Source organism: Hypanus sabinus, unplaced genomic scaffold (assembly GCF_030144855.1).
Source record: "Hypanus sabinus isolate sHypSab1 unplaced genomic scaffold, sHypSab1.hap1 scaffold_623, whole genome shotgun sequence".
Taxonomy (NCBI): domain Eukaryota; kingdom Metazoa; phylum Chordata; class Chondrichthyes; order Myliobatiformes; family Dasyatidae; genus Hypanus; species Hypanus sabinus.
Window position 1 is genome coordinate 178,440 of NW_026781479.1, and position 24,057 is coordinate 202,496.

At 42.7% G+C, this 24,057-nt stretch overlaps 1 protein-coding gene across 4 annotated transcripts in view; it reads left to right on the forward strand.

Moving 5' to 3' along the window:
- LOC132389677 (NACHT, LRR and PYD domains-containing protein 3-like) overlaps positions 1-24,057 on the forward strand; it is a 73,748-nt gene that overhangs the window by 11,909 nt on the left and 37,782 nt on the right. The window contains exon 3 of one of the 4 annotated variants that reach the window (XM_059962227.1): positions 12,364-12,471. The exons of 2 other annotated variants lie outside the window; for them this stretch is intronic. The gene's annotated coding sequence lies outside the window, so the exon portion shown is untranslated. Of the gene's footprint in view, positions 1-12,363; positions 12,472-15,471; positions 15,672-24,057 lie in introns of all 4 variants that reach the window. One more of the 4 variants, XM_059962228.1, reaches the window with a different exon arrangement.

A 24,057-nucleotide genomic window follows, 5' to 3' on the forward strand; every position in this document is an offset into this window, starting at 1 on the left:
AGCGTCTAAGGATATCACACATTCCAATGTGTCTTTAGAAGGTGAATAAATAACATTCATAAACGACGAATATTAAAATGGAAATATAGATTTTTAATAAATCCATTCTTATCGTCAAATATAACAGATGGTAAAATATTTTCAATCGTACGAGCCAGAACTTTGAATAGGATATTTGTGTCAACATTAAGTACGGAGATAGGTCTCTATGACGCACATTTGGTTGGGTTCTTATTCTTTTTAAGAATAAGCGAAATAGAATCTTCATAAAAAGATTGTGGTAAACTACCCAATTTAAAGGAGTCCGAGAGGACTAACTATAAATGAGATGTAAGCAATGTGCAAACAGCCTTATAAAATTCTCCAGAAAAACAGTCAGGACCCGGAGCCTTCTCAGAGTGCAATGAACATACTGCCTCGGCAATTTCCTATTTAGAAATAGGTGGATAGTTGAATAGGTGTTCTCGGTTATCATCAGAAAATGTAGGGATATTTAATTGATCTAAGAAATTATTCATTACAGTATTATCTTTCGGAGAATCAGAGCTAAAAATTTTAGAGGAAAATTCTCTAAACGTATCATTTATTTCTAAATGGTCAGTTATCACTTTTTGATGTCTTCTGCTTCCGTAAGGTCCTTCTCTTTCTTGTCTTTTACGATACTCATTTTTGCATTAAATGGTCCTTCGATTTGTCTAATATTCTTGAATAGATCTATTTAAAAAAAATTGTTGGCTTCTTCAGCTTATTTGCATCGTTCCTTTAAGTAAGTTTCTTTTTCTCTCCTTCCTATCGTCTCGAACCTTGTGTTCAGTTGGATGTATTTATTGCAACCTTCATTGGCCTTCACTTCTCTTCGCTGCTCAACCTCCACGGAAAGTCATTTTGTTTTCCTGGTCTTCTTCCTGTTTGCAATACTTTTTGTTGGCACCTCTTGTATAATGCACCTTACTTTTATCCATAGTTCTTCTGGATTTCTCTTCACCATGTTTATTCGGCATATTCCTGAAGGATGCGGGTAACATCAAACTTCTGGTACATTGGTTTTCCTAGTGCTCTTCAGTTTCATTCTGAATGTTGCAACAAGCAGTTAATGGTCTGAGATTGCAAGAGAACAGAGGGGCCGAGAAGGTTAAGTGCTCCGGATGGATGTGGATAGAAAATAGTGTGATTCCAATGAAACCTGCACAATTCCTGTTCGGGTGGGAATTTTACGTCGGACCGGGATGGGAATCGAGCCCGTAACTCTGAGAACCGGGAGGTGGAGCAATGGGGACGGGAAGATACAGAGGGAAAAATTAAAAATGTAACTGGTGTAAATATGAAATAACGTGTAAAATGCGGCAGGTCGGTCGGGCAGTGTGTGAGGGGCTAGGAACGTAGTCGCCAGTTCAGACGGGAGACCCTCCACCCGTCACATAATCCAGGTTCTCGCTCTCATTTCAAATGCAGATCTGCAGCATCTGAGGTTTTCACTTCCGAGGCCCCGCCCCCACTCTCACAGTCTCCGGATGGGCTGGGGTTTTCTTTCCGTTCTCTGTTGAAGGGGATCGTCGACTGGGAGCCAGTGAACCGATCACTGTCTGCGGGACAAATTGATCAAGTTCTCATCGGTCAGTATTGAGGCTGGTCACTCGGGGTGAACGCGACTGACAATTTCCCATCGGTGACTACTGGGGCAGGGGGGAACCTGATGTTAGGAAGTGAGTCCCATAAATTTCCTCGAACTGGCGGCCTCGTCCCACTTCCTGGATACAACCTGTTGTGGTCGTTCTGGTTATGGGACCTTCACACAAAACCGTCTGACATGAACTGCCGCTCAGCCCCTGGTGTTCTGGTCCCAGGAGCGATGTCAGGACTAAGCCCATCCGTTAAGTTGTACCTGGGGAACTTTACCTCCATCACTCAGCCCGGTAGTAGATCTAGTCTTCACCTGGATCGATGTCTGGGGTCGATAATTGTTTTACATATTTCCAGCACACTGGAAGCGGACGTTCGGTACATTGTGTCCTTGCAGACGGAGGGTTAAACAGAGTAATCGCACCCTCGGGACACTGCTCCTCGTGATGTGTTCAGCATATAGATTAAATACACAGGGTGACAGTATGCAGCGTTATCGCTCTCTTTTCCCACTCTTGAACCAGATTGTTGTTCCGTGGTCAGTTCTAACTGTTGCTTCTTGATCTTCATACAAGTTTCTCATAAGATCAGATGTTTAGTTATCCCTATATCATTAAGGACTTGCCACAGTTTATTATGGTCCACAATGTCAAAGGTTTTAGAGTAGTAATTAAAACATAGATAAGTACCTTCCTGGAATTCTCTCGATTTCTCTATTATACAGCGTATGTTTGCAATTTGGTCTCTGGTGCCTCTGCCTGTTCTAAAACCAGCTTGCACATCCGGCAGTTCTCGTTCCATATATTGCTGGAGGCCTGCTTGCATTATCTTTAGCATTATCTTGCTATCATGTGAAATTAGTGAAATTAGTGAAATTATTCGGTAATTTGAACATTCCTTTATATTTCCGTTCTTGGGAATTGGGATAAAAAACTCCCCCCCCACCCCCCAGTCTAAAGGGCATTATTAGGTTTGCCAGATCTAAGGTCAAATTTCATGCAACACTCTTATACCATCACCCTTTAAAATTTTAAACAATTCAACTGGACTCCTGTCACATCCTGCAGCCTTATTATTGACAATGTTTTCCATCGCCCATTTGACTACACTTCCAGAATGTCTGGCTCGAGGCGATGAGGGAGTCATTGCAGGTGTCTTCGCTGTTGGGATATCTCCTGTACAATTTGGTGTTTTCCTGCCATCTCTATTTTTTAAAATATTTTTATTGATTTCTTACAAAAGAGAATACAGAGTACAGGAGGATATATATCATATGTCAATTACAATATATTAGAATCACGCTTACAGTCTCATTACCCCATACTCAAGTAAATTAAATTGAATGTTAATATTGAAAAGATATAATTTTATAATCAAAAAATATCTAAACCCACTACCAAAATAGCTGTTTGGTAAAGAAAGGAAAAAGGAAAAAAAAATCCTTATCATATAGTAAAACATATTATTAGCCAACATCTGTACTCGATAACAAATCAAAGATTTTGATAATAATTTTAAAAAGTTCCCCACAATGTGAGAAAGTCTTGTCTTGATTCAGAAATTGAACACCAAATCTTCTGTAAATTTAAACATGACATTGAGCATGAGTAGGCAGAGCAACATCTATCCAACTTAGTAACAACGCCCTCCTCGCTATAAGAGAAATAAAAGCCAAAATGTGCAAATCGGGTGTCTCCAAGATAATATCTTTTCAAATGGTTTGGTTTATAATTTACTTTAAAAAGTACAGAAAAGGTTTGAAATACTTTCTTCCAGTATTTTACAAGACTCGGGCGTGTCCAGAACAGATGAATTAATGAAGCCTCTCCATTGTGACACAATTCTGTCACAATGGGTAGATATATACGAATTGAAACGAGGCAGCTTATCTTTTGTCATGTGGGCTCTATGGACCACATTAAATTGTAAGAGGGAGTGACGGGCACAAAACGATGAGGTATTAACCAATTTTAAAATTTCATTTCAAGTTTCCTCAGAAATTATAATCTGTAAATCTTGTTCCCTGAGATGTTTAATTTTGTCTATAGCAAAGTCTTTCGTTCCCAACAACAAACCATAAATATTAGATATTGATCCATTATGAAAAGGTTTCAAATTAAACATTACACGTAATAAATTCGTATCAGGACTTTCAGGAAATGTATGTAATTGAGATCGCAGAAAGTCACTAATCTGTAAATGTTGAAAAATGTGGGTTTTTGGTAAGTTATATTTAGCTGACAACTGCTCAAACGAAAAGAGACATGCTCCAACAAATAAATCCTGGAAGCATTTAATACCCAGTCTATCGCAAACTTTCAACATTACAACAGTCATAGAAGATTTAAAAATAGTTATAAAAATGGGACTTGAAAGAGAAAATCTCAACAAACCAAAATATTGTATCCAACACCTCAAAGTATGTTTAACTACAAAACTATCAGTTAGTTTACTTAAAAATAATGGAATTGAGAATCCGAGAAGAGAGATGATAGAAAATGTATTAACAGAGTCAGCTTCTAAATAAACCCAAACCAGCCTGTTCTCTCGGTTAATATAATATAACCAAAACGTAAGATTCTGCATATTGATTGCCCAGTAATTAAACGTAATATTTGGTAAAGCTAAACCTCCATTCTTTTTTAATTTTTAGAAAATGAACTTTATTTAGTCGAAAATATTTACTTCTCCATATACATGAAGATATGATAATATCAAGAGGATAAAAAAAATAAAGATTTAGGAATAAAAACAGCTAAGGCTTCAAAAGCATGAACATTTAGACAAGTTATTCAATTTAGTAGAATTAATTCGGCCAATCAACGATACTGAAAGGGGCAACCATTTTGAGAGTACCCTTTTTACATAATTCAGCAAGGTAAAAAAAAACCCCTCTAAGTAAGATTCTTAGTAAATGCTACGCCGAAATAAGTGAATTGATTTCTTGCAATACTAAAGGGACTGTTAGTATCAATTTCTACCAAATTATTCAAAGGGAAAAGCTCAGTCTTACGAAAATTTAGTTTATATCCTGAAAACTGACTAAAAGAGCAGAAAAGTATGGAAGGTAATGAAGTCTCAACATTAGAAATATAAAGGAAAAGGTCTTCAGCATAAAGAGAAACATCGTGAGTGATACCTCTCCTTAAAATGCCAGTGATATCATTGGATTCTCTGAAAGCAATAGCTGAGAGTTTTAAAGCCAGATCAAGATTCAAAGGGCTCAAGGAACAACCTTGTCTAGTTCCATGTTGAAGTTTAAATGGTTTGGAATTCTGAGAGTTAGTAAGGACCCAAGCAGAGGGAGATAAATAATTTAATCCTTTGAATAAAATCGGACCCAAAATTAAATTTTCCTAAGGTTTTAAATGAATAATTCCATTCAACCCGATCGAAGGCTTTCTCAGCGTCTAAGGATATCACACATTCCAATGTGTCTTTAGAAGGTGAATAAATAACATTCATAAACGACGAATATTAAAATGGAAATATAGATTTTTAATAAATCCATTCTTATCGTCAAATATAACAGATGGTAAAATATTTTCAATCGTACGAGCCAGAACTTTGAATAGGATATTTGTGTCAACATTAAGTACGGAGATAGGTCTCTATGACGCACATTTGGTTGGGTTCTTATTCTTTTTAAGAATAAGCGAAATAGAATCTTCATAAAAAGATTGTGGTAAACTACCCAATTTAAAGGAGTCCGAGAGGACTAACTATAAATGAGATGTAAGCAATGTGCAAACAGCCTTATAAAATTCTCCAGAAAAACAGTCAGGACCCGGAGCCTTCTCAGAGTGCAATGAACATACTGCCTCGGCAATTTCCTATTTAGAAATAGGTGGATAGTTGAATAGGTGTTCTCGGTTATCATCAGAAAATGTAGGGATATTTAATTGATCTAAGAAATTATTCATTACAGTATTATCTTTCGGAGAATCAGAGCTAAAAATTTTAGAGGAAAATTCTCTAAACGTATCATTTATTTCTAAATGGTCAGTTATCACTTTTTGATGTCTTCTGCTTCCGTAAGGTCCTTCTCTTTCTTGTCTTTTACGATACTCATTTTTGCATTAAATGGTCCTTCGATTTGTCTAATATTCTTGAATAGATCTATTTAAAAAAAATTGTTGGCTTCTTCAGCTTATTTGCATCGTTCCTTTAAGTAAGTTTCTTTTTCTCTCCTTCCTATCGTCTCGAACCTTGTGTTCAGTTGGATGTATTTATTGCAACCTTCATTGGCCTTCACTTCTCTTCGCTGCTCAACCTCCACGGAAAGTCATTTTGTTTTCCTGGTCTTCTTCCTGTTTGCAATACTTTTTGTTGGCACCTCTTGTATAATGCACCTTACTTTTATCCATAGTTCTTCTGGATTTCTCTTCACCATGTTTATTCGGCATATTCCTGAAGGATGCGGGTAACATCAAACTTCTGGTACATTGGTTTTCCTAGTGCTCTTCAGTTTCATTCTGAATGTTGCAACAAGCAGTTAATGGTCTGAGATTGCAAGAGAACAGAGGGGCCGAGAAGGTTAAGTGCCCAATTCGCTCAATGCGGTGACACCGGCTGGTGAAGAGGTCTTTCCCAAGCCATCCTTCAACAGTTAGGGTACTGAGTGCAGGAGTTGGGACATTATTTTATTTTAATTGAGATACAGCGAGTCGCGCTGGCCCATTAAGTCCCCCGATTTAATCCGAGTCTTATTACAGGACAATTTATAATGACCAATTAAACTGCCCACCTGTCCATCTTAAACCTGTGTGCATGTGTGGTTGGGGGGACGGCGGGAGCGGTGGTGCAACTGGAGGGCCCGGATGCGATATGCGATCACTGTGAGAACCTGCAAACTCTTACAGGCAGCGGCCGGAATTGAAACCGGGTCGTAAGAACTGTAAAGACTTGTGTTAACTACTGTGGGGCCGCTGTATAAGTCGTTGCTGATACTGTGTTTACAGTACAAAGTATGGTTTTAGCCACAACGTTTGAAAAGGCTCGGTTAAAGTTAAAAGAGTTCAGAGAAGATATGCGACTGTGTTGTCAGAACATAAGAAATAGGAGCAGGCTTTGGCCATCCGGACCATCGAGCCTGTACCGCCATTCAATAAGTTCATAGCTGATCTGCGTGTAAACTCAGCTCCATCACCTGCCTTAATTCCCCTACAATGTCAAAATCTATCTAACTGTTTCATAAATATATTTAGTGAAGAAACATGCTTCCCTGGGCAAAGAATTCCACAGATTCACCATATTCTGGGGAAAACAGTTTCGCCTCATCTCTGTCTTAAATCTTCTCCCCTGAATGTTGAGACAATGTCCCCTAGATCTAGTCTCATGTACCAATGTAAACTCTTTGCTTCTATCTTATCTATCCTTTTCAAAATTTTGCATGTTTCTATAATTCCCCTCTCGTTATCTGAACTTCAGTGAGTATAGTCCCAAGCAACTCAATTTCTCCTCATAGGTTAATCTCTTCATCCCTGGTTTCAACCCTGTGTACCTCCTCTGCACCGCCTCTAAAGCCAGTATATCCTTCCTCAAGTATGGAGACCAGAACTGCACACATTACTCCAGGAGCAGTCTCGCCAGTACCCTGTATATTTACAGCAGCACCCCCCTGCTCTTGAATTCAATCCCTCTAGCGATAGAGGCCAATGTTCCATTTGCCTTCTTAATTACATGTTGTACCTGCAAGCCCACATTTTGCGATTCATGGACAGGCACTCCCAAGTCCCTTTACACAACAGCATGCTGCAAACTTTCACCATTAAATAAATATCTGTTCTTCTATTATTTCTTCCAAAGTGGATTATCTCGCATTTAGCACTTTGTATTCCATCTGCCAGATCTTGGCCCACTCACTTGACATGTCTATATCCATCTGTAGACTCTCCACATCCTCTGTACAACTTGCTTTTCCACTCAGTTTAGTCTCATCAGCAAATTTTGCTACGCTACGTTCAGTCCCCTCTTCCAAGTCATCAATGTAAATGGTAAACAGCTGCGGTCCCAGCTCCGACCACCGCGGCACCCCACTCACCACAGAGTCCCAACCGGAGAAACACCGATTTATACCAACTCTCTGCCTTCTGTTGGTTAGCCAATCCGCTATCCATGACAATATACTTCCTCCGACTCTACGCATCCGAATCTCATTTATAAGTCTCTTGTGGGACACCTTATCGAACGGCTTCTGGAAATCCAAGTATACGACATCCAAGACTTCCCCTCTATCCACTGCACTCATTATGTCCTCAAAGAACTCCAGTAAATTTGTCAAACAGGAACTGTCCTTTCTGAATCCATGCTGCGTCTGTCTAATCGAACCACTCCTTTCTAAATGTTTCGCTATTTCTAAATTAATGACAGTTTCAAGCATTAACCTCACTACAGAGGTTAAGCTGACTGGCCTATAATTGCCCGTCTTTTACCTACAGCCTTTTTTAAGAAGTGGCGTGACATTTGTTGTCCTCCAATCCGCCGGGACCTGCCCAGAGTTTAGAGAGTTTTGATAAATGATTACCAACGCGTCTACTATAACCTCCGACAATTCCTACAACACCCTGGGATGCATCGCTTCAGGACCAAGGGACTTAGCTACCTTCAGGCCCTCGTTTTCACATCACTCTCTCTTTAGTGACAATGATTTTATCGAGGTCCTCACCTCCGATTTCGTTCATAACATCCCAGATTGGCATATTAGACGTGTCCTGCACCTTGCAGACCGGCACAAAATAGTCGTTCAATGTCATTTCCTTATCAACAATATCAATATCATCTTATCATCTTCCAAGGGACTTACGATTATATCCGGACGTGTATGATGTATCGCACTATCTCTATTAATGCATTGGTCGTAAAATAATTGTAGGACTCTGACCCTAAAATTGTTCAGAAATGTATTTAGAATAAAGTCTGGTATCTTTCGTGAATTTTATTTTAAAGAGAGATTTTGGTGAACGATGCGCGCCACTAGATGGCGCCTGCGTGAGTAATCAGATTGAATAAAAATTTTGCAGGTTCCTGGAATGTTTTGGATAGTTCCTGGTTTCTGTTGACATTTTCTGCTTTAGTTCTCTTGAATTTGTTTTTTTTTATTGTGTGATGTTGATATTTTTGTGTTAATCCCTGTGGCAAGGATAGGGGCTTTAAGTTCGCGTACCCTCCTTTCCATAGCCCGTCGGGCTTCCTCTCCGACTGACGCTGGCCAGTCTCTCTCGGGAGTAGTCTTGGCAGCGAGAAGTTGGTCTCCTCCCAGTCCAGGAAGTTCCGTATATGATACGGAGGAGCGCCCGTAAATCTCCAGGCAGCGGGTTAAACATTTGACAGTTCCGAGTGAGCTAATTATGAAAAGCTACAGGTTTTTAGTGGATCCGGGGCGTCGCTGATCGGACTGCGAACGTCAGCCGTGGTCCAGGGTTTTAAATTAGGGGTATCATCCACTATTATCCATGGGATTTGAGAGGTCCCTCTCCCCTGCCTGGTGGAAACTCGACCTTCTGTGAACAGAGCGTCCGTTCCCGCCCGTAGGCTCCGGAAGAATAGGGCAAGGGGGCAGGGTTCCATACCAGGCCAGCGAACATCTGGTTCCGTCACACCCTGGGCTAGCTATCCGTTCTGGGGTCTTTATTGTGGCAATCCCGCTGCCATTTCTATAATCTCGATACTATTTATGGGGAGTCATAGGGCGGCGGAGGCGCCAGCTGAGTTTACAGACCTCCCAATGGGGCTTCGGACTGACGTTAGAATCTGCCATTGGACTATTATTCTCCCATTTCTTGGTCTTTACCTTTGGGCGCCGGTGCCGCTTTCCACCTCTTCCCATTCAGAAAACCATGTAAGTCAGTTCCCAATTAGGATCCCCACGCCCATTCTCAGATTCTTCCTTCCGATATCCGAATTTTACCAAACCGAAAGAGACTCCATTGGGCCAATCTACCTGATCCAACACGTAAATCACTAGAAAAGGTAGCTGGGTACCTGTTGTCCCCTGTTTTCAACCAAACCTTATAGGCGGACGAACCCGATGGAGTTAACGTGTCCCACAATAATTGTTCTGTGTTCTTATATTTTGCAATCTTCCCCTCCGTGTCCTTATTCACTGGGGTCTCCGTGTTCGGATCAGCAGGGTGCCGTTCACCGGGGCGTCCTTTGTTCTTTTCTAGTTCGCTTGACCAAGACTTACTGGCCTCGTTTCCCATTTTAACATGTATTTCTATCATCGTTTATTCCAGTTATTAGTATTCTACGTTCTATTTCCTATGCTAACTGTGCTTCGTAATCAGCTGATTAAGATATACAGATACCAGGTTCCCCTTAAATTTAACAGAAATATATCGTCAATTAGGTCTGATCTCCTCTCCCAGTTTCATTCTTGTTCTTACCAGAGCTCAGGAACTGGGCACCGGCCGGTCAGGGGCGGCCTTACTCCCGCCTCGCCCTGGTCCTGATCTTGATTCCCGTCTCTCAGGGAAGTCTTACAGGCAGGGATGAGATTCCTGTCCGAGGGGCCAATTACTCTGTCGGGGTTCAGCTGGATCCCGTACACAGGGATCCAATCCTCGCCGCCAGATTGTCAGGGATTTTCCTTTCCACACAAGACTGGGACCTGGGTTCTCGTTAGGAGACTCTTTATTTACGTGACATGGAGAGCAGTCCCTCCGGAGAGAAACGCCCTCGCTTACAATCCTTATGGTTGATTCTAACGGGTGTGGTTTGTAAACATTTAATTATTTGGTATTGTTCTGAACAAGCTGAGGGAAAAAAAAACACTATAGTCACGTGGCCTCGTGGTGTACCGCTGAAGGCCAGTGGGCAGTACGACGTAGTATTTTGTCGACGTTAGAGGGCGCCATCAGGGTTTTATACTGATCCAGACATTACGCAACACAAACACGGAAGCTATACTCCCGCAAACGAATTCACCCAGCCCAGCTGACCAAATTTCTCCACGCAAGCGATAGAACCTTCCTCAGGACCCTGGTGCAACCAAAAATCCTATATCACACACAACAGAAAAACCAATATATTGTACTATAATCCGGTTAATGGAATACAAAGTGCGTGCAGTAAAGCCCAGCACTGGGAAACAGTAAACATTTAGTAACCAGCTCGCTGTCAAGTGACGAGACCTCAGTGGTGGTGGGATATTCATTAGTCTCTCAACCCGAGGGAAGAAGTTATTACCCGGCATTCCTAGTGCTAATATGCATGCACCTTCATCCTGACCGCCGTGTGTCAAAGAGATCATGGGTTGGCTGGTAGGGATTGTCAACAATGCTTTGGCCCCTTCGTCTGCAACGCTCTCGGAAAGTGTCACAAACAGGGCCGAGTGAGACACCGATCAACCTCTCGGATGTTTTTACTCTCCCCTGTATTGTCTTGTGGTTCGATGCCTTGCAGCTTCCGTACCATACAAAGATGGCGCCGGACATGACGCTCTCCATGGTGCTCCAGTATACGCTGCTGTGGCCTCTTGACTTGTGTGGAGGTGTTGTGGGTCCAGGTTAGATCGTTTGTTATGTGCACACCAAAGAACATCATCCTCTCCACCCTCTCCAGAGCAGAACCATTGATGATCAATGGAAAGTGGTCGATCTCTGCCTTCTTGGTCCCCCAACATCGCTTCGCTTTCTCGTCTCCACGCTGACACTCGTGCAGTTGTTCTCGCACCATTTGACAAACCTCTCAACCTCCTCTCCGTGTGCTGATTCACCATTGTTGCTGATGATACCGACCACTGCAATATCATCACAGAACCTGATGATGTTGATTGAGCTGAATCTGGCAGTGTTGACATCAGACAGCAGGTTGGATAGCGGCGGACTGAGTACAGAGTCCGGATAACCGAGGATGAGAGGCGAACGGATAGAGGCGTACAAGATATTGACAGTTATTGAGGAATGCTGTAGAAGAATGACCTAGGAATAATGGTGCAGTTCCCTGAAGGTAGAATCTCATGTGGATAGGTTGATGAAGAAAGCTTTTGGTATTCTGGCCTTTAGAAATCACAGCATTGAGTATAGGAGTTGGGATGTAATGTTAAAATTGTACAAGGCACTGGTCAGGCTTAATTTGGAGAACTGTTTACAGTTCTGGTCACCGAATTATAGAAAATATGTCAACAAAATAAAGAGAGTACAGAGAAGATTTACCAGAATGTTACCTGGGTTTCAGCACCTAAGTTACAGGGAAAGGCTGAACATGTTAGGTCTTTATTCTTTGGAGCGTAGAAGATTGAGGGGGAACTTGATAGAGGTATTTAAAATTATGAGGGGTTAGACAGATTTGACGTGGATAGGCTTTTTCCATTGAGTGTAGAGGAGATTCAAACAAGAGGACGAGTTGAGAATTCGGGGGCAAAAGTTTAGGAGTAACACGAGGGGGAACTTCTTTACTCAGAGAGTGGTAGCTGTGTGGAACGATAGCTTCCAGTAGAAGTGGTAAAGGCAGGTTGCATATTGTCATTTAAAATTGGATAGGTATATGGACAGGAGAGGAATAGAGGGTTATGGGCTAAGTGCCTGTTGGTGGGACTAGGTGAGAGTAAGCGTTTGGCACGGACTAGGAGGCCGAGATGGCCTGTTTCCGTGCTGTAATTGTTATATGGCTATTGTTCGTGTGGATAGTCAAAGGCTTTTTCTCCCAGGGCTAAAATGGCTAGCACAAGAGAGCCTATTTTTAGGTGTTTGGAAGTAGGTACAGAGGAGATGTCAGCGGTATGTGTTTTTTTTTACACAGAGAGCGGTGAGTGAGTGGAATGGGCTGCCGACCGCGGTGGTGGAATCTTTTAACTCCGGGATGGCGACACGGAGCTTAGAAATGTAGATGGCTGTGGGTAAAACCGAGGTAATTCTAATGTAGTGTCATGTTCGGCACAGCACTGTGGGCCGAAGGGCCTGCATTTTATTTAGGTTTTCTATGCTTTTATGTTTCTACAACCCAGAGGAGCAGCGGCGGGGCGGGATTAAGCTAGTGCGGGTCCTGTAGCATATGCTACAAAGGTGCCCTAAATTTAAAAACATGCACATACGTATTAAAACATAAATTATTTACTTGCACAGTAAAGTAATTGAATTTTTTTCATTTGCTATACAGCCAGATAATACGACAAATGTCCCGCAATTCAGTAATAGTATTACTTACATGCAGGTATCAATTTCAAATGTCAAAAGTAACAAAACTACAATTTAAAAGTTAGATTTTCTAGATTTGGCATGAGCAAGTTTGTCGATCTTACTGGAAATGTCTATTTCACGCAGAAGTTCATGTTCAATACTCATTGGTGTGAGATTGTTCAATCTGTTTTGACCCATGGTGCTCCTTAGTTCATTTTTAATGCTTTTCTGTTTTGAAAATGAGCATTCTCCACCGCAGTTGGTAACCATGAGTGACAAATAGATGCGCAACTAGACCCCGTCCGGTATTGCAGCCTTCAACCGAAGTGCAGCTCCCAATCTCCGGCCTCTCCGCAGACCGCTTCGAACGCACATCGTCCCGCCCACTGACACCACTCAGCCAATGAGAGCATGATTCTCCCAGCAGTACTCGCTGATTGGCTGAGAGTGTGTTTGAGAACGGGTTGCTACCGGGAGCTGGCACTGTCAGTCTCAGTTTGCTCTCAGAATCAAAGGAAGTTCCCCAAAACAAAGTGCACGACTTTAATATCAGAATGAAACTGCGTTCACAGTTTGTCGGAAATGCAGGAACTCAATCCACAGTACTTTGTCAAAAACAGATGGCTGAAGTCATTTACTTAAGTGTAAATGAATCGTCGACCCAAAACTCACTCTGACAGTGGTGAGAATACGGTGAGATGCCGATTTCACCAGGCTGCAGCTTGCAAGCATTTAGTGAGGGCGGGTCGCATCTGCTACTTCTGCTACTAGGTTAATCCGTCCCTGGGGAGTGGTGGGGTGGAGGGGTGACTTCTGTTACCCGGGAAGTATGGTCCCTTTGCCCCTGCCCGGGTAAATTGTCCGGCTCTGCGGGTTTGCGTGGGTTTCCCCTGGGTAGCGTCCTCCTCACCTCGGCTCCGGCCAGACTGAGTGTCTGTTCCTCTGGAAGGGAGGAGGCCTCACCTCAGCGGCACGACATTGAATTGGTTAAATTGTGCACAGGAAGCATTCAGCCTGTGAGGAATGGAGGCCACTTGCAATCCGTTCTGGTGTGTGTCCTCGCCACAGGCTCCTCGTGTCCCAGGGGTCATAAAGGTGTCTGTGCATTTTCTGTGCGGACTTGCGCATCTCCCCCCCCCTCCCGTTGCACGCAATCCGCTCCCTTGTTTTCTGCAGGTTTGTTACGTGGGATCATGAATGGTTAAGGACAGACAGATTTGAGGAGAACAGAACTAGCAGGAACAGAGAAACAAAACATGCCGACAATTTAACTGAGTAGAGGAGACAGGAACAAACAGAGTAGTTGTTGGAAATATCGAAGGGTTGCAGGAGTTTCAAAATCACGGACGGACCGATGATTCTAAAAATAGACACTGGTCGGATTTAATCATTGCTTGACGGGGATTCCAGTCTCAGTGATACACTCCCACCGGCTCTCCACTCCGAAACAACCCCACACAAACAGCAACAACACCTCAGGCTGCTGTTCCCGATGGAACTCGGCGTTTCACACCATCATCCGCTCAGTACGAATCAACAAGATTCAGACGGGCTCCGCTCCTCTCTCTGCAAACGGATCCGCAGTTCCCTCGGCGGGAGTTCACAGTCAATACAGATCAGTAAAAACTACTTCTTGCTCGCTGAGAGTTAACACAGGCACACCTGAAGGATGTGTGCTCAGTCGACTGCGGTACAATCTGTCATGTTTGTATTGTTACGTACTTGTGGTACATGACAGTGGTACCTTTGTCACGTGACTGGGGTTGAAGCTATACTGGACTTGAGGTAATGGTCTTGTGATGGTGGATTGACGTCATTTTCCCGCCAGCAGAGATCAAGTGACAGGTTTTTTTTCAGGTTATAAAAGGAAGACCCCACCCTGTGAGGACGGGCAGTTCGTGGCTGGATTTGCCAAGTTGACTTCATGCTACTGCGTGATTTACTGTGATAACGCAGTTTAGTTGAAAGATGAAGTTTTATCTAATGCCTAAAGTTTAAAAGGTCATTGCCAGCAGGTTCTTTACAATTCTGCTAGGTTGAGAATCAGTGGAGAGTGAAGATCGGAGTTCGGGAGTTAAAGATCGAGGAGAATCGATTTCTACGGTGAAACGGGTTCGGCCTTTGTTTGATCCTTATTGGGAAGGATTTCGTTGACTATTCTCGTGTTAATCCCTGGGAATAACAGAAAGGATTGAGGATAGTGTGGAAGGAAAGTTCAGTGCCTTTAAGCCGTTCCGTTTCGTAAACTCTTCGTGGGAAAGGTTCGACGCCGGGGATCGAAGCAAAGCGACGTGAAAGAGAATTTAAATCGTCTTATAAAGTCTCTCCTTTTAAATGGACTGTGAGCATTTCGAACTTTTGGCAATACCACTTTAAAGAACTGTTTTTGCAATATCGCTTTAAGAACCGTTTGAGCTGCCGCACAGCAGTTGATTTCCGGTTACGTTGGTGTTTGTTTACTTTTGGGGGGTTTGTTTTCTGTGTTTAATAAACGTGTTGTTTGTTATAAAAACCCTTGCCGAACTCATACATTTATTGTTGCCTGAATACGTAACAGTATATCTAAACTTACCTACAAGATCTGTGATGTATTCGCATGCTGTATTCTTAAGAAAGTTTTGTTGTTAGAATCTCAGCTGACCGAGAAAATTGCAAAATCTTGCGAAATTTCACGGACGTACATGTATGTTTAAGTCACGAGAGTCCTTTCCCCGCTCCCATTTTACCGCAGATCTGCCTTGTTTCCGAGGCTCCGCCCCCAGCTCTGATGATATAGATTACAGTCCAGACTTCCCTTCAGTTCTGTGTTGAAGCGGGTCGGCGGCGGCGGCGGGTCGTTTGTAGGATCCGGATTAGGAGACGACCATCACCCCCAGAGTCGGGAATCCGGGGGAGGGTTCACTGTCCGGGCGTGAAAACAAGTTCTCATCGGTGAGTACTGAGGCTGGTCCCCAGTGTGGACGTCTGATGCAAGGTAATGCACCCAGTTAACTTCCCCGATCTGGCGGCCTCTCTGCGCTTGCTGGACAGAACCTGCCGGGGTCGGTCTGACTTGTGGGACCTTCACAACATACCGACTGAGATGAGCCGCCGCTCAGCCCCTCTTGCCCTGGTCCTGGGAGCGAGATGGGGTGGTGATACCGAGACCGCACTCATCCACTGAGGTTTATCCCGGGAACATTACCTTCCTCACCCGGTCCCGTATCGGGTCCAAACTTCACCTGGATCGATAGCCAGTGTCTACAATGATTTTACATCATTCCAGGGCGCGGGAAGCGGCCCTTCCACCTGTTGTGTTCTTGCAGACAGAGAAGGTTAACCCGAGTAATCGCACTTTCGGGACACTGCTCCGTCTGTCTGAGTAGATCCATCTTTCCCCCGCTCAGACAACGCAGTGAGATCCAGATCTCTCACGGCCTCTCGTTCTGGGTGGCCATCGTTGTATTTATTTTTGTTGAATCCATGCCACTGTTCCGACTTGCCGAAGCGCAGTCAGTGTTTTCTGTTTTATAACCCCATTAAATGCAAGAAATAAGCTTTTTCCAGTTATCTGGGCTTGTCAGAAGTGTACAGTGTACATCGAGTTAGACTGTGGGATCAAGAGTCCAACTTATCACCGGGGAACATTCAATGTGCTTACAACAGCAGCCTGAATGGTTTCCTGGAGTCTGGTGCTATGTGTTTTCAATGTTATTTTAACATCTTCCATCCGGCTGAGAAGAGAGAATAGCGAGGGTTATGAGGATCTTTGATACTGCCTGCTTTACGGATGCAATGGGAAGTGCAGTCACAGTCCAGGGAGGGGAGTCTGGTTCCCGTTATGTCCTCAGCGGTGCCCACAGTTTCCTGCAGTTCCTTGCAGTCAAGGGTAGATGGTAGCCTTATGAAGGCGTTATGTGCCGCGATGGGACACTTTATATGGCGTTTTGATAAGGTCTGGGGAGGGGCAATGTGCCTAAGCCAAAGTTATTGTTGTTTGATCTAGGCTTGTCATTTTAGTATCTTTTTCTAACGTTTTATTCAGTGCCCGTGTATCGCTGAATAACCACCAGTGACTGTCCTTGATCCCTCACTCACATGGCTCCATCTCCTCATTCACTCACATCTTGTGCAACCTCTCTCCAGCCCGTGTGTACCCACCTCAATGATGTACAGTATATCAGTAAAGTTACCTGTAACATTTGACTCATTGTGAAGTGTTATCTTGCACATTCTATCTCACTGAGTTTTCCAGGAATCGGTGTTGTTAGCTAGAACGACAAGACGTTTAATTGAATGCTGCACCACCTAGTAGGGTAAGAGCTACAAGCTACAAACCCGGGTTATGACAGGAGAAATTCTAGCATGGATTACGCAGTAGTTGATATGTAAGAGACAAGGAGTGTGAATAAAGCGAGGCTTTACTGTTTGAAAGATTCCAGGGGAAATTACACGGGGGTGAAAGTGGATTGGATATTGTAGGGAATAGCACGAATGGGTTGAAAGACCTGTTTCTGCGCTGTTAGAGAATGAATCTAAATTGAGCGTCTCACTGGCGTCGCAAATGCTCAGAGGAAACACGTTGTCAGGCCCTGGAGATTTAAACGTTCAATTTCACTTCAAGAGAGCAAGCGCCTGTTCTGTAAACAGTATATGTTTATGTACATGACTTGACGAACGTTTCCTCATTTCTATCGACTCTTTCTCTGTCTCTTAAGTACATGGCAGAATGGACCGTCGAAGCTGTTTTCATCAGTAGTGGTCCAGGAACTAGGAAGAAAACCTCACAATCTATTTAGTTCTATCTAGCAACCTTATCCTCCATCATTCTATCCAGTAGCAGGGGTCGAACTTGATTGTATTGTCAAATGCAGGTTTACGTAATTCAAATGTACAGAAATTTGATAAACTTTTTCATCGCTTAACTAAGCAAAGACGGAAACGTCAGGAATATCAACACAATATAATGTGTTTTGTAAATAACAAATTATCGGCATTTGAAGCAGATTGATCGTATTCAACAAAGTCTTTTAATTTGAAACAGCTTCTCTTTAGACGTGTAGAGCTGGAACTAGCAGCAGATTGACTGGATGCACCTCGGAAGGGTCGAAACAGCAACTGGTATTTTCACCAAATTGGCTAAGTGTTCAGTATTCATTGTGGTCATAAGGAAATTCAGAGCATATGTGGTTTAGAACGTCACTTCATTTTTCGTTTAATACTGGTGGGGCTTTTCCTCAGTCACCAGGGAAACAGCCCACCAGAACTACAAAGAGTGTTGGAGCTTTTTAACACTCTGTAGTCACAGCCCTTTAGTGGAGATTCAGTGGCCTCAGGATCCAGTGTGGATTAGAGGATGCTTTGAGCATTTACTGTATGGAATATATGATGACTAATCAACGTTGGGATTGTATTTATGCAAATCTTTCTAGAATGTCACAATCATTTTGCAATCAGTTAATATCTGTACATCAAAAGGAAAGAAAAAAACCCTTATACTCTGTTTCCAGGGCTATATTTACCATTTAGTATTATAATATTTTGTTCCTGCTCCACTACGGGAAACGTGGCGGCTAACTGATTTGGTGTAGATCCCACTCAACAATAAAATGATCAACAATATGCCGAATTTATCTGTGGAGACAAGGTATAATGTATCCGGGGCCATTTTGTGAAACATGGCGCAGAGGTCAACCCGATCCCCGTCCAGACAACGGTTCCTCAGGTTACAATTCTGTCATGTAGAATGTGTAGGTGGAGGAGTGTTATTTTTTCGAACTGTGTATAGCTGAGACGCTGCAGCACATTAGCGGCAGAAAGGAGTCCTGGGGGTGTTGGACCATCTTGTTGCTTCTACAGACGGCACTGGGCATTCCTCCCTCCGCGATAAAGCAGACGTCTCGGACAGATAAGCACGGGTTGCGGGAATTCTGATTACACTCTGCTGTGTGAGGCAAGGGAAAAAATGTGCGAACCTCTGGTATATCACAAAGGTTTTGACACGTATAAAAGACCCCTCGTACACGCTGCTCAGGCGTATGAGGTAATGCGTTAGTGTTAATGCTCTGTGCTCACATGTTTGGTTCTGGAGTCCCTTTGGAAACAAAGAAGGGAATAAGTTGCCCTTCCTTCCCTCACAGTGAGTGGCTGTGAGTTAGTGGGCTGTTCCGTGTTTGCAGCAGTAAACATGGACCGGGGGTTAGTGTTCAATCAGTGTTTGGAAAGTCCCTCTCACTGTTCCCTTCGGTCAGATAGTGGAAACCAAACAGAAACTGCAGAAGGAGAAGGTAAAGACAGACGTCTCGGTATTACAGAAGTACCAGCATTACAGTGGTATATAGGGAATTACAGAGGTATGAGAAGGGAAATTGGCCAGAATTGATTGGAAATGATGGGAAATTACAGAGCAGCAATTTGTGGGAAGCTGGAGGGTTGGCAAGGTTGCAAACACAAACAGAAGACAAGAAAAGTTATTAAAAATGTAAAGTTTGAATACCAAAGTAATCGAGCCAATAATACTAAAGAGGTTCCTAAACGTTTCTTCAGATGCATAAAGTGTAAAAGAGAGACACGACTGGATATCGGAACGCTGCAAACTGGGGATATAGTAAATGGGACAAGGAATGGGGGCCGAACTGAATAAGTATTTTGCACCCGTCTTCATGGAGGAAGACAGTGGTAGTATATTGGTAGTTCCAGCTGTCAGGGGGCATCAGGTGTGTGAAGTTACCATAACTGGAGAGAGATTTCTTGGGAAACTGAAAGGTCTGAACTTAGATATGTCACCTGGACTAGATGGCGTGTCCCCAGAATTCTAAAACCGGTCGCTGAAGAGATCGTGAGACGTTAATAACCTCCTTTCAAGAATTACTAGCTTCTCTAATGGTTCCAGAAGACTGGAAAATTGCAAATGTCACTTCACTCTTGGAGAAAGGAATGGTGCCAGTTTGTCTGATCTCAGTATTTGAAAAGATATCGGAGTCTGTTATTAAGGGTACTTGGAGACCAGACATAAAATAGGCCGTAGTCGGCATGATTCCCTCAAGGGAAAATCTTGCCTGACAAATCTGATGGAGTTCTTTGCAGAAATAACAACCATAATATAGAAAGGAGAATAGGTTGATGCTGTGTATTTGGCTTTTCAGAAGATCTTTGTTATGTTGTCAGACATAAAGCTGTTTAACGAGCTACGAGATCACAGTATTGCGAGAAAAAAATCTGACATGGATAAAACAGTGGTTAATTGGGAGGGAGCTAAGCGTAGGAACAGCATGAACCTTTTCTGAATGGCTTCCAGTGACTAGTGGTGTTCCTCAGGAGTGTGTGTTGGGACTGATTATATCTACGTCATATGTTAAAGATTTGGGCGATGGAATTGATGTCTTTGTTGTAAAGATTGCAGACCGTATGAAAATAGGCGGAGGGGCCTTTGTTTTGATGAATTAGAAAAGGTACAGAAGTTCATAGACAGATTAGGACACTCGGCAAAGAAGTAGAATACAATATACGAGAAGTATATGGTCATTCATCTTGGTAGACGAAATGAAAGGGATAGCTATTTTCTACATACAAAAATAAACTGAGATGCAAAGGTACTTGGGGGTCTTTGTGCCGCACTTGGAGTATTGTGAGTATGTTTGGGCCTCTTATCTTCGAAATGAATGTGCTGAAAATATATAAGATTCAAAGGTTATTCACAAAAATGATTCCACGATTGAATGTCTTGTCATATGAAGCACGTTTGATAGTTCTGAGCCAGTATTCACCGGAATTCAGAAGAATGAAGGGTGACCTTTTTAAAACCCGTCGAGTGGTGAAAAGCCTTGATAGACTTGCTGTGGAGATGATAACCATATATAACCATATAACAACTACAGCACGGAAGCAGGCCAACTCGGCCTTTCTAGTCCGTGCCGACTCTTACTCTCACCTAGTCCCACTGGCCCGCACTGAGCCCATAACCCTCCATTCCTTTCCTGTCCATATACTTAGCTAGATTTACTTCAAATGACTATACCGATCGTGCCTCTACCACTTCTACTGGAAACTAATTCCACACAGCTACCACTCTCTGAGTAAAGAAATTCCCCCTCGTGTTATCCTTAAACGTTTGCCCCTAACTCTCAAATCATGTTCGCTTGTTTGAATCTCCCCTACTCTCAATCGAAAAAGCCTATCCGGGTCAACTGAATCTATCCCCCTCATTATTATAAATACCTCTATCAAGTCCTCCCTCAATCTTCTACGATCCAAAGAAAAAAGAACTAACTTGTTCAAACTTTCCCTGTAACTTCGGTGCTGAAACCCAGGTAACATTCCAGTAAATCTTTTCTGTACTCCCTCTATTCTGTGTTTCCTCTGGTGGGATAATCTACAAGCAGGTGACAGTACCTCAGAAAAGAGAGGCGCCCTATTAGAACGGAGTGTGCTGGAATTTATTTTACCATGGTATGTTGAATCCGTGGAAGTTTTATTTTGCCACAGACAGCTGTGGTGGCCAAATCTTTGTGTATATTTAAGACAGAGGTTGATTGATGCCTGGTTGGTCAGAGCATGAAAGGGTATGGTGAAAAGGCAGGAGATTGGGAATGAGAAGAAACTTGGATCTGTCATGATGAAACTGTACAGTGGACACGATGGGCCAAATGGCCTAATTCGGCTCCTATATCGTATGGTCGAATGGAGATAGAACATATCAGAGAACGTAGAATAGTACATCACAGGAACACATTCTTTTTGAATTAGACTCGGAATCAGTTTCCTGAAACTTCTTCTAAATCACTCAATTTTTAACACATCCTTTCTCATGTTAGGGGCCGAAACCTGCTAAGGATACTCCAAGCGTTGCATCATCAGGAATTTATAAACTCTCAACTGTACATGACTTCTTTTATATTACAGTTCTCTTGAAACGAATGCAGAGATCGCATTTGCCCTCTTTACTACAAATAAACCTATATATTAACTTGTAAGGAACTTGCACAAGCACTGCCAAGACTCTTTGTGCCTGTTGACATTTTTTTTTTAATTTTGAGCCCAGCTTGTCCATTATCTCCACACAATTAAAATTGGAAATCTGTTTGTTATTCGCATGTACCGATGTGCAATGAAAATCTTGTTTTGCATACCATCATACAGATCAAAAGAACACAACAGTAAATTAAGGTGATATAAGGTAAAACAATAACAGTGTGTAACAAAGTATTATTGTTTCAGAGAAACTGAAGAGCAAGTAGGCATATGGTGCAAGATCATAGCAAGTTACATTGTGAGGTTAAAATGCATCTTATCTAGTTGGGGACCATTCAATTTGCTTATAACAGCAGAATGGATGGCGTCCTTGAATCTGGTGGTTTGTGTTTTTCAGTGTTTATTCTTCACCCCAGATGGAAAGCGAGAATATCCAGGATTGTAAGGCTATGCTGCCTGCTTTGCTGATACAACTGAAAGTTCAGACACAGTCACCGGCAGGTAGTCTGGTTTTCCTGATGCCCTCAGCCGTCCACAGGTCTCGGCAGCTCCTTGAAGTCACGAGTAAAGCAGGAGCCGTCCGAACACTTAAGGTATCCTGTTGGGGATACTGTCTACGGCAGGTTGATGAAATTTGCTGAGGGTCAAAGGTCACATGACAAAGTCCCTATTGTTTGTTCCATCTCTCTCATTTGAGAATATTTGTATGTAATAAAAGGTATTATAAATTTAGTATCTGTTGTATTGCTGGAGGACCATCTGTGAGTGTCCTTGATCCCTTCTATCACCTTGGCAATTCAGCTTATTTTGTTCAGGCTCTATCCTTTTTTTTTTTGTCATGTCAATGACATATATCAAACATCCCGTTCAACCTCAGTCCAGCCTGCATCGCACCAGCTCAATAATATATATCGGGCATTTTGCTCAACCGCTGTCCAGCCTGTATCCCGCCACCTGAACGATATATACCTACCATCGTGTTGAACCTCAGTCCAGCCTATATCCCGCCACCTCAATGATATGTATCAACCATCTTGTTCAACCTCTGCCTATCCTATATACCACCAGCTGAATGATTTGTATCAGTAATGTTTCTTCTAATCGTTCCTTTCATTGTCAAGTAACGCTTTGCACCTCTTGTCGCAATGAGTCATTCAGGACTCAGATGTTGTAGCAAGAACTACCAGCGATTTAATGGAAATCAGCCATTACAATATTAGTTTCACAGTTACAAATTTATTGCAGTATTAATCATTGTCATAATGAAACTCACAGCAGATGATGTGAAATCAGGCATTTCCCCTTTCGTTTATTTTCGGTTCCTTATCGTTTGAGTGTGCCTTTCATTTGTAGCTTGTTAATACAGCTAACTGTGGGACCATTTTCAAAGACTGTGAATCTGTATAGCAATGTCAGTTTATTTTGTCATACACGGAAAATATTTCCCATTCACAGTGTCAGTCATACCCTGGTTTATCTTGCTAAATTCCAACAATTCGCTGTTGTCGGTATTAAATTCCCTCTACTATTTTGTAACCTGACTTCCCAGCTGGTCCAGAGCACAATGCACCTTTGGCAGCCTTGCTCACTGCCTGCTACATCCTATCTCGGTATAATCCACATATTTGCTGCTCCAGTTTGCCACATTTTCAACTGTCATCTAAATCATTAATATCAATGCCAAACTTCCAGTCGATTTCCCTGCAGTACCTCGCGAAACTCATGCCTCCATTTGGACAGTCAACGATCTGCAAGCAGTCTCTGTTTTCTCCACTTGCTTCATCCTGAGTTCCAATGATCTTTCCCTTTCGGACTAGCCTCCCATGCAGAACTTTGTCAATCGCCCTGTAAATGTCAATGTAGGCAATGACACCCACTTTCCCATCATCAATCTTATTATAAGTTCCTCAAAATCTCAATAACTTGATTAGATATGACCTGCCAGTTTGTCTAATCCTCGGCCAGTCGTCCGAAATCCTATACATTCCGTTTCTTAAATATCTTACAACGACAAACACAAGACGGATGGCAGGCTCACGTCCCTATAATATCCGTTCTAATATTTCGAGCCTTTCTAACATATATAAGCAAAACTAGCTGTCCTCACAGTCTTGGTCATTTTGAATGTCAGTGCAAGCGCTCGAACAGTTTCAGCACTAGCGCCTCAGAGGCTAAGAGCGAACACGTTGTCCGGCCTTTGTGATTTATCCATTTAAATTTACCTCTAGACAGCAAGCTGCTGTTCTGCAATCTGTACACCTTCTAGGACTTGACTAACCTTTCTTCATTTCAATAATCTGTGTATCTGTCTCCCATGTAAATAGATGTAAAGGAAAGTCATTGTCGATCTCCCCCATCCCATTCGGCT